Genomic DNA, 19,151 nt, shown 5'->3' with positions numbered 1-19,151 from the left:
TGTGTGTGTGTATGTGTGTGTGTGTGTGTGTGTGTGTGTGGTGACTGAAGATAAAACCCAGGACCTTGCAAATGCTAGGTGCTATGGTTTGAATCTAGACTGTCCTCCCCCAAAACTCGTGTGTTGAAAGCATGCTCCCCAGTGCAGCAGTATCAGAGGTGGGGATTTTGAGCCATGAGTGGATCACGAGGGCTGCAACTTCATCAGTGGATTAATCCATTTGATGGGTGGAGGTAGGTAGGGTGTGGCTAAAGGAAGTAGATTACTGCAGACACATTTCCTTGAGATTATACTATGTCTCTGACTGCTCACTTCTCTCTCTCTCTTTCTCTCTCTCTCTCCCTCTTTCTTTTTGCTTCCCAGCTGCCATGAGGTCCTCAGCTTTCCTCTGACATACCCTTCTGTCATGATGCTCTGCCTCACCTCAAGCCCTGAGCAATGGAGTCAGCCAACCATGGCCTGAGACCTCTTGAGATCATGAGCCAAAATAACTCTTTCTTTCTCTAAGTTGTTTGTATTAGGCATTTTGGAAGCAACAATGTCAAACTGACTAACACCCTACGCAATACGCAAGCACTCTACCAATGAGTTATTCCCCTGGTATTCAGGACTTTTTTTTTTAAAGAGAGAGAGAGAGAGAAAGAGAGAGAGAGAGAGAGAGAGAGAGAATTTTTTAATATTTATTTTTTTAGTTTTCAGTGGACACAACATCTTTATTTTATTTTTATGTGGTACTGAGGATCGAACCCAGCACCCTGCTCATGCCAGGCTAGCGCACTACCACTTGAGCCACATCTTCAGCTGTATTCAGGACTTTTTTTTGAGGTCTATATTTTTTAATAGTTTAGGAAACACAAATGAGTAAAAAGCCATAATTGTAGTTATACTGTGAGAGTTGATTTTCTTTTTTTTTTTAATGTTTATTTTTAGTTTTCGTCGGACACAACATCTTTCTTTGTATGTGGTGCTGAGGATCGAACCTGGGCCGCACGCATGCCAGGCGAGCGCGCTACCACTTGAGCCACATACCCAGCCCCGAGAGTTGATTTTCTATTTGACAAAAACAAAAGAAATCCAGGAATTTTAGTTTTGAAAACCATATCCACCAACATGATAAACCATATGCTGACCATATCCATCTGTAGAACTTGGAGATGTTCAGATAATCATTCCAATCCTCAATACAGTTTAAATAGATTTACTGAAGAACCTATACTACATTTCTTATGTTATATAACAGCTGCGCAGAAAGAATAACAACTCAAATTTTAAAGAGTAAATGAATGAAAGGAACAGAATTCTTTGCTGTATTTGTTCACTCATTCATTCACCATGAACTTAGCACCATCCTACACCAGATAAGGTCCTAGGCATTGGGGGACCTGCAGTGAGCAATGCAAACATGGTGTTCCTGGCACTTGCAGTCTACATAAAACCATTCTTGTTGCATTGACTTAAAAAAGAAAGAAATTTTAGTTTATGTGGCAAAGAAGTTTGGCAATACCATTCCTTATATACACAAGGATAAAATATAAAGATCACTTATGAGTAGTCATATAACCAAGGACATTTTAAAAATAACAAGTGTATAGATTTTTATTTGAACATAAAAATTGAATCAATGGAAGATATTTGCTCAATCAGAATATATTTTTTCACAAAATTTTCAGAGGTTTGGTAACCTGTGGGCCTCATTTTTCAAAAAACTTAGTTCCAACCAAATTTTGGGTTTATATGTGTCTCCTCAGACTCTTATCTGCCTGACAAATCTTTGTGTGTGTGTGTGTGTGTGTGTGTGTGAGAGAGAGAGAGAGAGAGAGAGAGAGAGAGAGAGAGAGAGAGAGATTTTTTACATATGCATATATGTGTATATTTTTACTTTTTGAAAATGTTAAGAGATGCAATTTGGTCTTAAAAGCTGAATAATTTCTTGGACTAAGTCAGTCAAATCAATTGCCAGTTCCAAACATTGGCTGGGATACTAGAACAAGCACATTTGCAATTGTGAAAAGGGCCCTGGAGTTATTGATCAGGCCAGCTTTGGGGGTTGGCTCTAACCAAGCACATTTGAAAGAGACTCCCTAGCTCTATGCTGCTATGTGCTATGTTATGCTGAGCAATTATTTTCAGGCTGTTCATTCCATCAGTAAGTAATTTTCTACGTTCGTTTTTTTTTTTCTTTTAAGTTCTAAAAGAATTTACATAAAAAGACAATGAGGGACGTCTTGCAGTATTGTTCAGGAATATATATAAGAATGCATGGTGCTGCAGAAGGCTGCAGGAATTCTCCAACCTTGGCTGTGAACAGCCAAGCAGACTACGCTATACTATTAGAATGTATCACTGTCCCATGGAGGAAACAACGGTGATGAAAAAGGATTATTGGTGGCATAGTTACCACTTCTGAAACAGGAAGACTTGAACACGTTTGGGATCCATGGGTTTCCAGAAGCCCAGACCTTTCCACACAGCCAGAAGCTGAGAGGGCCTGATAGGACAGTAAAAGGAGATAATTCGTATTCCTTGTCACTCAGCCCATGACCCAAAATACCTATCGTAAGACAAAACCCTGCTCATTCAATGACATCAGCTGACCATGCTTAAAACAAAGGAAAATACTGAAAAGAAACATTTATAGAGTGAGCCCCAGGCAATCTGAGAGACTAGAGATAATACATTTCATAAGCTGTGTTTCCTTCTTCCTTGTATGAAGACATCGGGGTCACTTTTAATTTTTTTTTTTTTTTTTTTTGGATACTGGGAATTGAACACAAGGGCCCTCAGCCACTGAGCCACATCCCAGTTCCATTTTGTGTTTTATTTAGAGACAGGATCTCACTGAGGTGCTTAGTGCCATTGCTGAGGCTAGCTTTGAACTCTCAATCCTTCTATCTCAGCCTCCTGAGCTCCTGGGATTACAGGTGCATGCTACCACACCTGGGCACTTTTGATCTTGCTTGGTCCAGCCCACACTCCAGTTTCATATCTTCCCCTCTCCCTCAACAGGGTCCTTAGGCCACATGTATCAGAAACCAAACAAATTAGTCTACACAGAAAACGTCATTTATTAAAATGATATCATATGGAACCCATGGAAGAGATGACCTCCTGCAAGCTTCTGGAAGATCTAGGAATTTCCATAAAAGGAAGTTCCATTCCTCTGCTATTAACATGGCTCAACTCCCAATGAGCCTTAGTGGTGAATTCAAAATCTTGAAAAGAAAAATTCGAATGACTCAATCCATTTTTTTCCCTTAGACAATACTGACCTCTTTTCTGAGCACTACCTATTAGAAATCCCTGCAGATGACAAACCCATAAAAAATAAAAAAAACTTCTTGAAGAACATACATTTCTTTATCACTTGGTTCCTCTATGTAGTTCTTGGTGCAACACAAGCTGCTGTCCTAAGTCCTCAGGGAAACATTACTCCACATCATGCCTCAAGACCCACAGAAAAGGCAACCACATTTGGATTATGTGAGGTTTTGGGAAATGGGCTTTAAAGTTTGAAGCAAATATTGCTTTAAAGTGCAGAGATTTGAGCTCTTTCACATAGGGAAGAAAAAAGACCCATTAATTAACTTGTCAACTTCTTCTCCTCAGATACCATAAATAAAATAGATCCCTCCACCATGAAATACTGCTTCACAGGAGTGTTGAGCATCTAGCTCTTATTCCCCTTCATGTTATCATCTGTGGTTCAGAGACACTCATTATTCCAGGATGGTATTCACAGTAGTTGCACAGGGAAGCTGAGCAGCATTTTGCAAGGTTAACCAATTAAACTTTTAGACTTGTATATATGTAGACCTACAATATCAGTTAAGCATCACATTTATTCTTTTCATTGGCAACTAGTTGGCTGTGAAATGGCAAAATTGCAAATTTTTTTTGTATTAATAGACCAATAGATATCAGTAAAATATCAAAAATTAAGATTTGGCTTGATTCAACTAATCTTGATTAAAATTGTGATACTCATTAATTATACTTTGTGAATTTGCCACTTGAGACAAGGCCTCCACTGTGTTAATGGTTCAGTAGTGATGACATGCTGTGGAAAAATCCAATTATTATATGAGATTATATATATATTATATATATTATATATATATTATATATATAATATATTATATATATTATATATATTTTATATATATATTATATATATTATATATATATATTATATATTATATATATAATTATATATATTATATATATAGATTATTATATATATTATTCTATATCTGCCCAGAAAATATCTCTCTTCTCAGACACACAACAAGAATGCCAGCTAAATGCTGTAATAGCAATTATATTTTATTTAAGATAGATATATGAAGTACCTTAGAACAAAAGAGGAAACTGGCAGAATATTTAAAATACAGAGAAAAATATTGTTGAACAGAAAATGAATTAATCTTGTATTTACAAGTTTGCTATTAATATATTAGCAAAAGCTTATGAGAAATCGAAATATATTACTTTGGGTTATCTTTTAGAAAAATTTAAAGTATATTTTTAAAAACTTGAGAGAAATGAAATGTTTTTTTCCAAATTTAAGAAAATGACAAGTGAAATACAAAAGTAACATCCCAATAAATAAAAAGGAAATGAGAATACTTGCATATCTATGAAGATGATTCATGTACCCATAATCTCCAAAACCATTTCTATAAGCAATTGATTTCTGAACACATTATTGGTCCAGATATAGTCTTAAATGAAGAGAGATTTTAATAAATTGAGTGCTATGTTATTGCTACTTTCATTTTTTATATTATGACATTTAAATTTCCAAACAAACAAACAAAAAAAAAAACAAAACAAGAAGTACATCATAGATATTACTGAAAGAGACCATAGAAGTTTCATGATGGTGACATATGAAACTTAAATAGGTTATAATACTTTCTATGATCATAATAATTTATTATATATAGTTCCTTAACAATAAATAAATACCTTATGTAAATTGCATTGTTCATTCTGAGTCTATTATTTTAAGAATTCTATTGACAATTCCCGTTGCTGCCTCAGGAGAATAGAGTTGACACAAACTGAAACCACCAAAAACTGTAATGTCTCTGCAAACATTGTCTAATTAGGCATCGCTGTTGATAGACTACAAACTTTATGAAAATCTGAATTGTAACAATAAAACTACCAATTTGTCTAAAATATAAAGAAAGAAAAATACATTTTACAAAATAAACATGCAATGATTCATTAATGCATATATCAATATTTATTCATCCAAACATTGCTGAACCATCACCTGGATACCTTGACATTCATAATAATAACCTAGTTTTCTTTCATATTTTGCTGATACTAAATTATATAAAAAACCATAGCTTTACACACATATATATGTTTGAGGTGTCTTTATAGAGGAATTTATGTTTTCTAACTTAATATACCCAGAAGGGAGGACATCATACAACTTAAGCTCTGTTACCTGGGAGCATTTTCCAGGGGAACTGAGGTTGTTGTAAGCTAATCTGACACCTCCAGCAAGTTATCACCTCTCTCACTCTGTGCTAGAAACTTTGACATGTCTATTCTTTATTTGTGCTGTTTGTTGTGCCAGGGATGTTCTTACCCATGTGTTCAGCCTTGGAAACTTTCTACCCCTTCAAGTTCAAATTGGAGTCAGCTCTTGGGAAGCTTCCTTGTCCTTAATTGGTGGGAATCCCCACTGCCTTTGAGACATATCTATTATACCACTTCTCACGATGCATCAACTATTTTCTGTGTGCTGGTCCAGTCCAGCAGAACAGAAGCAATTCAGGAAGAAGGACCATGATTTTTCATGTTTGCTTCTAACATCTGGCTCAGAGCCTTATGTGTAGAAGGTACTTAAACATTTATTAAACAAATGAATTCGTTAGATTATACTTATGACAAATTTAGAGCCTCTAATACTTATATACTACATATCATATATTTTATATATAATATAATATTAATATTATGCATTATAAATTACAGTATAATACTTTAACCTTAATGTATCAGAAAACCTTATAAGGTCATTGTCATTGAAATTAAAAACAATTCATAAATAACACTTCTGCTAACGTGAGTGCTATTCACACGTAAAGCAGTTGAGTCAAGTGAAATATGTGATGTTTTACAACTTGGAAGCCGTTTGCAAATTGAGTTTTTAAATTTAAATGCCAATTATAACAAAAGCAAACACTCAAGATCATAAAGTAAAAAATGAAAATCTCCTGCCTTTTCCATCACATAGTTGGAAAGGTAACTAACTACCTCTGATAGTTTGATAGACTTTCTTCCAGATATTTTCGATGCTTAATTTTTTTTTTGTATATACACAACCATCCACAAGTAATTTTTCTTCTTTCCTCTTCTGCTTTTTTTTTTCTTTTTAACCAAAGTAGGGTTTTACTGTCCAGATCGTCTTGTAACTTGTTTTTACCACTTAAAAACATACTTCCAACTCCTTGATACACCATTTTTACAATATTCCCTGAAGGACATTTCAATGCTATATAGCCAGACATTTTCAAGTCCATTTTCAATATGAAATTACAGGTATTTAACAGAAGAGTAGTAATACTGATTGATCAATTTTGATTGATCAAAACGTCACACTTGTTTGTTCAGGCCATCTGTCAAGATGCTGGCTTGCTCTTGATGTTCTTGGTTACCCAGCTCTCTCTGACATCACTTGGGAAGTCCAGGTTTATCCTGCTGATCCATGGACAGAAATTGCCCTGGGGATTTCAGCTCCACCTCATTTGGAAAATTCAAAAAATTATGTAGAAATTACATCAAGGAAAAATTTGCTTTGAAAGTTAATCATTTATTAACTTTCCCACATGTTTTTAAAACAGGAAAGTGTGTGTGTACAAGTGTCTACGAGAGAGAGAGAGAGAGAGAGAGAGAGAGAGAGAGAGAGAGAGAGAGAGAGAGAATCTGCAGGGCCAGAAATATCATTTTCATTTTCTCTTAGTTTGGCAAAGTGTTAACGTATAATAAATTACCACGTAACTAAGTAAATATGAGCTAGTCAAGTTGCCTTAGACATTTTTTCAGTATTTTATTTTGGCTCATATGATGAGGAAGATAGCTATTTGACTAGTTACTGTCAAGCTAACAATAGACAAGCCTGGAATCCACTACACTAAATAGTTCTCAGACCCAGTGTCTATTGGTGATGGTCACCACAGTGCACTCTCTGGCTCCTGGGGCTTCTACGACTGAGCCCAGCTCCAGGGATCAACAACCCTATTCTACATCGAGTCAGGCTCTGTGGCCCCCCTGAAATTCGCTGCTGATTATTATGTCTCTCTGGCTTCTGGTTTTGTTTTATTTTGCTTTTACTTTTACTTCTAAAATGAAGATATTGAATCAGATTTTTTTAGTGTTTTTTCTAAAATTATAATTCAACCAAACTATGACTGCAGCCAAAATTATAATCCTATTGTCAGCTGTTTCTTAGGGCAAGCTATGAGGTGTCTCCTCCAAAATTTGGAGATAACATGTGGCCCTTAGTCCCTTCTCAGAATGAAACACAAACTAGACCATCAAGGAAGAAGAAAGAATGTCTCAAAAGAGAGCTTTGGCCACCCTTTATCTTCTTGGCTCTTCTCAAGGGAAAGTAAGGAAAGACCCAAGGAGAGATGCAATGATAGGACAGAACAAGGGTCAAGGCCAGTGTGAGTGAGTCTGGTTGCCTATCCTGGTCCAAGGCTCTCAAATGTTGGGCTCACCAACAGTCTTGCTCTGTTCGCCTTCCCACAGGCACAGCCAGCTAACTTGGGTGATCACTTACCATCCCCCTGAGAAAGGAAACTCGTCTAGACATCTATCCAGTTGAATGACAGACACAACAAAGCCAGCAGCAACGTTTATGGGAAATATTATTTCTCAAGGGCATGCCATGAAGTCTATAAACCCTCTTCTTGGGGGGATTACTGCTGTCTTATTCATGGAAAAACATTTTTCTCTGCTATCATTGGCCATTGGAACAATTTGCGGCTTGAAATTCTATGATGAAGACATTCCATTCCCTTCTGGAGGATTTCAGTCTTTTACATGGAGAAGCAGCCCAACTTCTGACCCAGATCCAACACTTTGGACAGAGGTGCCTAGAGACAATATTCCACACATCAGTCTCAACTTAGAGATTTTCAAGGAAACAGGACCTGAAGCTCATGTCATGGTCCAGACTAGACCTTTACCTGCAGCCTGACTTAACCATTAGCCTATTAAAGCACTGCTTCATTTAACTGTCCCTTTAATTGTAGTCCTCTCTCAAATCCTATAATAAGTCATTTCTTTGAAAATGGTTTAATAAATTTGATTTTTCAGACTTCAGTTCTGTCAGTGTTGGTCTTAGGTAGATGCATATCTAATAGGTTTGCCACGGCAAAAAGTTCTCTGTGTGCCTATCATATTTCGCATTATAAATTAATTCTTTGAATGCTTTAAATAGTTTGATTCTTACTTATAGTAGATCTTCACCATGAGATAAAGCCACTATTGGTAAAAAATAAAGTAATTTACTTTTTAAGCCTACAAATCTGCCAAGGGACTACCTCATCAAATAAAAGATGAAACCTGGTAGATATGTAAGAAGACATGCCAGGGACCACCTGGTGTGGACAGGTACACAGTCCTCTAACTGTCACACATTCCAGCATGTTTCCTTGGGTGACTGCAGCACTATATACTGATATATTGTGCAGAAATTTGGCAGCATTTTTGCCTGTGGAAGTAATCATATTGGCATCATAGTTTTGGAAGAGAAAAATACTTCATATTTTGGAAATCAACTCATAAAAATGCAGTTTAAACAGAGAAAGACATTTGCAAAGGAAACCTTCAGGTTTCTCTAAACCCAGAAACCCCTTAGAATGGGGTCTTTCAAGTTGGCCATTGTTGAGGGTTTTGCTTCTGCAGAGATGCTGCAGGGACAGTTGTAGGGGCAGAAATGAGCCTTGGCTTCAATCTAAGCAGCTACTTGGCTACCACAATCTTTGTATTTACCAATTACATAAAGTAGCATGCACTGATTTTAGAATCAAAATAGACATCAATGTCCCCAAATGCTGACATGGGAAAAAATACACATCTCAAGAACTTTGGCTTTGCACAGATGGTTGGGAGCCCCCTGAACTAGAGCTCGGTTCAAACCTTTCTGATTTACTTAAATTGGCCTGCAAGAAAAACATGATACAAGGATGAAATTCAGTCTCTGTCCAAAAGAGGGCAGTAGTACAAACATGACCTTGGGATGCAGCCCTGGACAAGCATGGTAAGTTTAGAAACTGGAAATGAGTATTAACATTGTTTGACTTTGTCTTTTTGCCAGAAAGAAAGCAACAACCACATTGTTTTGCCCACTTCCCAGCTATTTGGTGCCCCTTTGTTATGTGGACACTGGCGTTCTCTCTCTGACATCCAGGTAAACAGCTGCCCAGAAGACCCCAGGACTCTGTGGAGCCATGGACCCTGCTGCGATGGCTCTCTCAAGCACTTTGGAATGTGTGTGAGGTGCTCTCGGGGACCCAGGTGGAGATCCATGCTGGCCTTTGTACCTGGGACCAAGAGCTTATCACTGTTTACACCTCAGTTCAGTCTTGAAAGAGGCATTGAATTTACAAAGAGCTAATGAGCTCTGCAGTGAAAACTGGCATCAGCTGGAAAATCAATGTGTGTGTTCAATCTATAAAATCTAGAGCACGAAAGCAAAATTCCAAGAAAAATCTTCCAACATTAACATCATTGCTTTAATTTTACATAAATATTTCCTCTAAAGGAACTAAGGAATTTCTGTGTTAGGACTCCCTCCGCTCCAGGGTCTATTAGAAATGTGTATTTCCTTTGAGAACAGAGCTGTGGTGCCCGTGAAGAGTCCACTCATTTGAGACTTCAAACATCCAGATGCCACGCCTGGTTCTACTGTTCAACAAAAATGTGATGCTTATTGAGTCAATTTCCTTCCAATTTGGAAATTTTAGGAATCTAGAATTATTGATGCTCACATGTCTTTAAAGATCATAAAAGGCACAAAAGGAGCTTGTATATTATACATATATCTGAGTTTATAAACTGTAGTAAAATTTTATATTTTACCTGCCCTTGTTTCTTCCTCTTTCCATGAATATGGTTTTGTTTTTCCAACCAATCTGTTGTCTTTTCTGAAGTCTGATGAGAGTTGTCCTAGTATATCCACTTCATATAGGGAAAGTTCTGAGAAATGAAGACCAAGTAGCTTAACCCATCCCAGAAAGTTGGCACTTGATATTGATGTGGCTTCAGAGTCAGGACTGACAATCAGATTTCATCTAATCACAACCACACATAATCCTTTGTATATTGAATAGAGCTGATTTCCCACACAGTGGTAAAGGGCAATAGTCATCACAGAAACCACATGGTCAGCAAAGCCTAAAATATTCGCCATCTAATCCCTTACTAAAATGATGTTGCTCACCTCCACTTTAGAGAAATTAAATGTGATTCTTTAAGAAAGCAACATAACACCAAAATACTTACTTATTTATTTACATTTTTAAAATTTGTTCTAATTAGTAGAATTCACTTTGACACATTGTACACAAATGGAGTATAACTTCTCATTCTTCTGGTTGTACATGATGTAGAATCATACCGGATCATGTAGTCACATATGCACATAGGGTGATATGTGACTATTAGTTCATCAAAAAGGAGGGAAACTACCTTGGCGCACAAGAGAGGTTTATTTCATGTAGGGTATTCACCAGTGATTAGAGAACAAGAGCTATCACATTAATTCCACAAAGTTCTGATGGATCCCTTTGTTTCTCTGCTTCCATGTCTCTGCAGTTCTCTTGGCTTTTCTCGGATTCATTCTACTGTCCTTCCTACTCCCAAACCCCCTCCTCTTCCTCCACTCCCCTTTGCCTAATCCAAAGTAACTGTACTCTTCCCTAGCCCCACCACCCACCTTATTGTGAATTAGCATCCACATATCAGAGAAAACATTCAGCCTTTGGTTTGGAAGGATTGGCTTATTTTACTTATCGTGATATTCTCCAGCTCCATCCATTTACTGGCAAATGCCATCATTGCATTCTTCTTTAAGGCAGAGTAATATTCCATTGTGTATATATAGCACATGTTCTTTATTCATTCATCTGTTGAAGGACACGTAGGTTGGTTCTATAGTTTAGCTATTGTGAATTGAACTGCTATAAACATTGATGTGGCTGTGTCATAGTAGTATGCTGATTTTTAAGTCCTTTGGGTATAAACCCAGGAGTGGGATAACTGGATCAACTGGTGGTTCCATTCTAAGTTTTCTGAGGAATTTCCATATCCCTTCCATAATGATTGCACCAATTTGCAGTCCCACCAGCAATGTTTCAATGTACCTTTTCCCCTACATCCTTGTCAACATTTATTATTGCTTATATTCTTGATAACTGCCATTCTGACTGGCATGAGATGAATCGTAGAGTAGTTTTGATTTGCATTTCTCTAATTGCTAGAGATATTGAACATTTTTTCATATATTTGTTGATCAATTGTATTTCTTCTTTTGCGAAATGTCTGTTCAGTTCCTTATCCCATTTATTGATTGGGTTCAAAATATTTATGTTTAGATCCCTACTAAACTATCATAGAATGATCAGAAAGGATATTTATAGAAATATAAACATTGAGCTAACTGGGAAAACACTTGAGTATAATTTTCACTACCAGGGGAATATTGCTTCAAACAATGTTAACTGAATAAATCATCAAGAAATGAAGTGTCTTTAATATTTACTATTTCTTGACTTTAATCATGCTTCTTTTAGATTCAAACTTTTTTTAGGTAAAGATTCAGTCATTGCATAAAATGAAAGCATGCATTCCTTTTCCTTTATCTATTAGCTGCTTCCTAACTGCTACTCTTCCCTGGGTTCTGTTCATGAGGTTCCTTCCTCCAATCTCTCTGAGTAGAAGTTGCATTTCTAAGAATACGTTGTCTTCTTACCTCTCATCCATGATAAAAGTCTGAATGTTCCTCTTTTATTTGCTTGAGTGCACGACATCAACCTCTCAGTTACTTTTCTGTGGACAGAGCCCTGCTGCAGGCCTACAAAACCATGCACCTGCATGTTTCGTGTATCGCATACGTTGTGACTTTTTTCCTAAACAGTGAACCTTCCATGTCAGGGCCATTGTCTCTGCAGTTCTCTTGGCTTTTCCCCAGCTTCACAAGAAGGATACTAGAGTCGCTGATCTGAGACTCGAAAACATGAATCAGCTGGTATCATTTCTACTTCCTTTCAGTAACAAACCAGAGCTTTCCTAGAAGCTTCCAGCAGGTCTGGCTCCTTGACTAGAACTGTACCTACTGGCTCCACCTAGTGGTCAGCATATTTTTCTAGGCATAAGGTCGCCCTAAACAAAATTAGGATTCTGCTAGTAACTGGGAAATGGGAAAAGGGACAGAAAGAATTCAACTAAAAACACATGCACAGAACTGTGGAACTTCCCTAGAATAAAGTGAATCACAGGACCAAATATGAGTATAAAAATAAATTTTAATTGTTGTTAATGTTAAAAGAATTATTCACTAATTCAACAAATATTTGTCAACTACCCAAAGTATTATAGGTCTAAAGAATTCTACTTTGGACCCGTTTTGATTCCAGATGATCTAATCCAAATCAAATGATGAAGGCATATCTGAATATCCTTTGATAGCATGCCAGATTGCTCAAAACCAGTCAATTCTTTCAAAACTATTTTGAATTCAAGAAAACACATGGATAAACAAAAGAGGTTTGGTAATCTAGTTAAAACAGAGGCCATGCCCATTCACTAGGTCGATTAATGACTTACATTGTTATGACACTGAGCTCAAAGGTTTAAAGAAAAGGCGTTCTCCCAGTCAGTCTCTGGCAGTGAAATAAAGGGATCAGTCAGAACTTTGTGGAATTAATGTGATAGCTCTTGTTCTCTGATCACTGGTGAATATCCTACGTGAAGTAAACCTCTCTTGTTTGCCAAGGCACTTTCCCTCCTTTTGATGAACTAATAGTCATTGGCCTACAGAATTGCAGACTTACTAGCACAGTAGTGTTCTTCATATTCAGAACGAACACATCACAAATAGGAACAGAAAGTTGTGGACTAGACAGATGATTCCAGGATTTTTAGCCCTGGTGTATAGTTGTAATCTTCTATTGTCACAACCTCTTAGGGCCTATCAAAATCCTCTTATCTCACTGGAATTCAGTTGTATAGATTGCTTTCAAATCAATGGGTAATTGGCGGAGGATCAAAAATTTTTTTGTGTGACATAATGAAATCCTTTCTATGAAGGATGTTGAGTAGGATTCAACCCACCTGTCTGAGATTGGCATAGTCAAAAAGCATAGAGAATGATCAAAGACCTTAGGATTCTGCATTTCACTCTCACTGTTTTCTGACTTTCTGAGTCTCAGTTACCTTAACTACATCCAAAATCTCCCCCATGTTCCCTATGCATGGAGGAGCTTGCTATAGTTTGGATATGATTTGCATTTGGGAAGCTTGGTTCCCAGATGTGTGCATGTTGAGAGGTAGTGGGACATTTAAGAAGTGAGTTCTGGTAAGAGGCAAATAGATCATTGGAACATCACCCTAGGAAGAGATTAATATAGTTGTTGAAGGACATTGGTTGGTTTTCATAAGATCCAGTTGTTAAAAAGAGCAAATCTGGCCCTGAAACCCTCTGCTTTTTGTCTTACCATGTTCTCTCTTCTGCATAAATCTTTTTCATTTTTGCCTCTCCACCATGTTGTGATACAACCAAACAGACTTGGCTGCCTGATCTTGGACTTTCAGCCTCCCAAACTGTGAGACAAATAAATCTCTTTCTTTATACATTATCTAGCCTCAATTATTTTGTTATAGTAGCATAAAATGGACTAAAACCATAATCGATTGTTTTCTACAAATCCCTAGATAATAGTATGGCACCTTTATCACTGGGGTTCCCAGCAGAAGTTGGTATCAGGAGCCAGAACATTTTTGGGAGGTAGCAAGGAACCTTGGGAGTCTTTTTTAAAAGTACCAGTATCTGGGCTGAGGATGAAGAACTCAATGGTAGAGCTCTTGCCTAACATAGATGAAGCTGTGGGTTCGATCCCCAGCACCACAAAAATCAAAACAATATCTGACTCCAGGATTTTTGATAAATATGATTAATTTTATCATCAAAAAGAATAAGAAATTTTAATAAAATCATGAGTGTATTATTGAATTGAAATATAATAGCTCTTTTTATTGTACAATATCCTTGATAACATCCCTGGAAAGTAGTTTTTAAAATACTGAACACCAACAACCATGAGAATTTAATAATTTCCCAAAGTAACTCATTCAACCTTGTAGCAAATATAATTGTTTATAATATTATTCTTATGTGTTAAAAATATCTATTTATAGGCGCAGCTACGGTCGTGGACGAGCGCAGCGCCCTTGAGCGTGGCCCCGGGGAAGAGGTGATGGCGGCAGGGTTTAATTTCTAGAAATCTGGACTGGAAACAGAAGCAGCAGTTTGTATAATCCCAAGAACTTGCTTATGCCAGGAAGCTGTAAGGGCAACATGAATATCATTGAGGAGATCTAACATGGCAGCGGGCGGGGAGAGATCAAGTCTCTGACCTCTTCAACTGCGCGGGCATAGGGAGCTGTAAACTGTATAAATGCTGTTTGCCCAGGATCACTAGGCAATGCTGAGCTGACGTGGATCTGGGGTGTACAGTCTGGGCCCCTCAGAACACACACACCGAGCCCGGATCGGCTGCATCCAAGCTCCGGTTCGCCTGCTTCTCATGACTCAGCACTAACAATCCCGCTGAAATAACTGGTTGGCCCTTAGGAACTTTCAGAGGTAAAAACCAACCGAGCCTTCATAGGCAGTGGCCACAGGATTGAAACAGGGATTGGGAGAGACAGTCAGGACCCACCCGTTGCACTGGTCACCCGGCAAAGGGAATGAACGGTCACCATTTACATGTGATAGCACCTTGGCAGAGAACTGACGTCATGGGTGGAGGAGATAACTGCATTGAAACCAGCGCAACAGGGCTCCCAGGAGCAGCAGACATGGCGTGTAGCCAGTATTGTGGTGAGCGTCACAGGTGAGCACAGCCTGGCTTGAGGAAACACAAGAGAAGGCCCTGGGCACTCAGGATTGGAGACCCGCCCAGTCTGTGAGGAAAAGCTGCTACACAGTGAGTGGTTCCCACTTAGTGAGAGCAGAAGCTTGACCCAGTGGGCACAGCTCCACCTACTGGAAGAGAAATTAATCGAACTCTATGACTACATTTATTATTAATATTATTATCATTTTTTTTCTTTTTCTTTTTTTCCTTTCATTTCCAATTTTTTATTGTTGTTGTTCTTTAACTTTTTTTAATGTTTCTAATTTTTAAAAAATTTTTTTTATTATTATTATAATTTTTTAATTTTAATTTTCATTATTTTATTATCATTATTATTTTTGTAAAAAAATTTTTTTCTTTTCTTTCTTTCTTTATTTTCTAACTTTTTTGTGTGTGTTTTGTTTTTGTTTCTTTTGTCTTTTCATTTCTTTTCAATTTTCTTATTCCCCCTTCCTTGACTTCTACCTGCCTACTCTCATTCTCTTTAGTGACTTCTTCCATTCCCTTCTAATATCTTTCCTCCCAAGCATCAAATAAATCTATAAGAGTAAACAGTAACTCAGCAGTCAAGCAGAACAAGAAGTAACATGAGCAGCATAAAAAAGCAAGGAAGAAAAGGGGTACAAACAATGAAGGACAGCCTAAACATTCAGGAGGACCTAGAGTCAGCAGAAAAATGGTCATATAAAGAACTCAAGGAACACCTTAGACAGATGGAATGGAACCTTAAAGAGGATACGAGACAGCAAATCCAAACAGTGAAAGAACACTTTGAAAATCAATTACATAAACAAATAAAAGAAGAAGTTAAGCATCTTTAACAGGAGATAGAGATTATAAAAAAAAATCAAACAATAATTCTAGAAATGAAGGAAACGATAAACCAAATTAAAAACTCAATTGAGAGTATCACTAACAGAGTGGAGCAAGTAGAAGCCAGAACGTCAGATAATGAAGACAAAATATATCATCTTGAAAAGAGCCTAGCCAACTCAGAAAGGCTGGTTAAAAATCACGAGAAAAACATCCAAGAGATATGGGATAACATAAAAAAACCAAACCTACGAGTCATCGGGATAGAAGAAGGTACAGAGATTCAAACCAAGGGAATGAGTAGCCTGCTGAATGAAATAATTACAGAAAACTTTCCAGAAATAAAAAAGAGAATGGATATACAAATTTTAGATGCATACAGGACACCGAGCACACAAAATCACAGTAGACCAACGCCAAGACACATTGTTATGAAGATATCCAATATACAGAACAAAGAGAAAATATTAAAAGCTACAAGAGAAAGGAGGCAGATTACATTCAGGGGTAAACCAATAAGGTTAACAACGGATTTTTCATCACAGACGCTGAAAGTGAGAAGATCCTGGAACAACGTATTTCAAACACTGAAAGACAATGGATGCCAACCAAGAATTCTGTATCCAGAAAAATTAAGCTTCAGGTACGACAACGAAATAAAAATCTTTCATGATAAACAAAAGCTAAAAGAATTTGCAGCCAGAAAACCAGCATTGCAAAGCATCTTGAGCAAAACACTACACAAGGAAGAAATGAAAAACAATAACCAAAACCATCAGTGGGAAGTGCCTCTATAAAAACAGAGGGCGGGGGAAAGCTAACCATGGAGAAACAAACTAAATTAAATTAAAAAAAAAGAAGATAAATAATCAAACATGGCTGGAAGTACAAACCATATATCAATAGTAACTCTAAACGTTAATGGCTTAAACTCTCCAATAAAGCGAAATAGGCTGGTAACATGGATTAAAAAAACAAATCCAACAATATGCTGCCTCCAGGAGACACATCTGATTGCAAAAGACATACACAGGCTGAAGGTGAAAGGTTGGGAAAAAATATACCACGCACACGGTCCTCGTAAGCAAGCAGGGGTGGCCATCCTCATATCAAATAAAATCGACTTCAAGACTAAGTTAATCAAAAGGGATAAGGAAGGACATTATATACTGTTAAAAGGAACCATTCACCAACAAGACATAACAATTATCAATATTTATGCACCAAATAATGGTGCTGCGACGTTCATAAAACAAATTCTCCTCAAGTTCAAGAATCAAATAGACCACAACACAATAATTATGGGTGACTTCAACACACCTCTCTCACCATTTGACAGATCCTCCAAACAAAAGTTGAATAAAGAAACTATAGAACTCAATATCACAATCAACAACCTAGACTTAACTGACATATATAGAATATATCAACCATCATCAAGGGGATATACTTTTTTCTCAGCAGCACATGGATCCTTCTCAAAAATAGACCATATATTATGCCATAGGGCAACCCTCAGTAAATATACAGGGGTGGAGATAATCCCATGCATTTTATCTGATCATAATGGAATGAAACTGGAAATCAATGATAAAAGAAGGAAGGAAAAATCCTACATCACATGGAAAATGAACAATATGTTACTGAATGATCAATGGGTTACAGAAGACATAAAGGAGGAAATCAAAAAATTCTTAGAGATAAATGAAAATACAGACACAACATATCGGAATCTATGGGACACAATGAAAGCAGTTTTAAGAGGGAAATTCATCGCCTGGAGGTCATTCCTCAAAAAAAGGAAAAACCAACAAATAAATAAGCTCACACTTCATCTCAAAGCCCTAGAAAAGGAAGAGCAAAACAACAGCAAATGTAGCAGAAGGCAAGAAATAATTAAAATCAGAGCGGAAATCAACGAAATTGAAACAAAAGAAACTATTGAAAAAATTAACAAAACTAAAAGTTGGTTCTTTGAAAAAATAAAGAAGATCGACAGACCCTTAGCCATGCTAACGAAGAGAAGAAGAGCGAGAACTCAAATTACTAACATACGGGATGAAAAAGGCAATATCACAACAGACGCTACAGAAATACAGAAGACAATTAGAAATTATTTTGAAAACCTATATTCCAATAAAATAGAAGATAGTGAAGACATCGATAAATTCCTTAAGTCATATGATTTGCCCAGACTGAGTCAGGAGGATACTCACAACTTAAACAGACCAATATCAATAGATGAAATAGAAGAAGCAATCAAAAGACTTCCAACCAAGAAAAGCCCAGGACCGGATGGGTATACAGCGGAGTTTTACAAAACCTTTAAGGAAGAATTAATACCAATACTTTTCAAGCTATTTCAGGAAATAGAAAAAGAGGGAGCTCTGCCAAATTCATTCTATGAGGCCAAAATCACCCTGATTCCGAAACCAGACAAAGACACCTCAAAGAAAGAAAACTACAGACCAATATCTCTAATGAACCTAGATGCAAAAATCCTCAATAAAATTCTGGCGAATCAGATACAAAGGCACATCAAAAAAATTGTGCACCATGATCAAGTAGGATTCATCCCTGGGATGCAAGGATGGTTCAATATACGGAAATCAATAAATGTTATTCACCACATCAATAGACTTAAAGATAAGAACCATATGATCATCTCAATAGACGCAGAAAAAGCATTTGACAAAGTACAGCATCCTTTATGTTCAAAATATTAGAAAAACTAGGAATAACAGGAACTTACCTCGACATAGTAAAAGCTATCTATGCTAAGCCTCAGGCTAGCATCATTCTCAATGGAGAAAAATTGAAGGCATTCCCCCTAAAATCTGGAACAAGACAGGGATGCCCTCTATCACCACTTCTATTCAATATAGTTCTCGAAACACTGGCCACAGCAATTAGACAGATGAAAGAAATTAAAGGCATAAAAATAGGAAAGGAAGAACTTAAATTATCACTATTTGCAGATGACATGATTCTATACCTAGAAGACCCAAAAGGGTCTACAAAAAAACTACTAGAACTAATAAATGAATTCAGCAAAGTGGCAGGATATAAAATCAACATGCATAAATCAAAAGCATTTCTGTATATCAGCGACAAAACTTCTGAAATGGAAATGAGGAAAAACACTCCATTCACAATATCCTCAAAAAA

This window comes from Marmota monax, unplaced genomic scaffold, assembly GCF_021218885.2.
Source record: "Marmota monax isolate L192 unplaced genomic scaffold, Marmota_monax_Labrador192_F-V1.1 WCK01_AAM20220418_F8-fsc00030, whole genome shotgun sequence".
In the NCBI taxonomy this organism is placed as follows: Eukaryota; Metazoa; Chordata; class Mammalia; order Rodentia; family Sciuridae; genus Marmota; species Marmota monax.
This window is presented reverse-complemented; position numbering follows the sequence as displayed.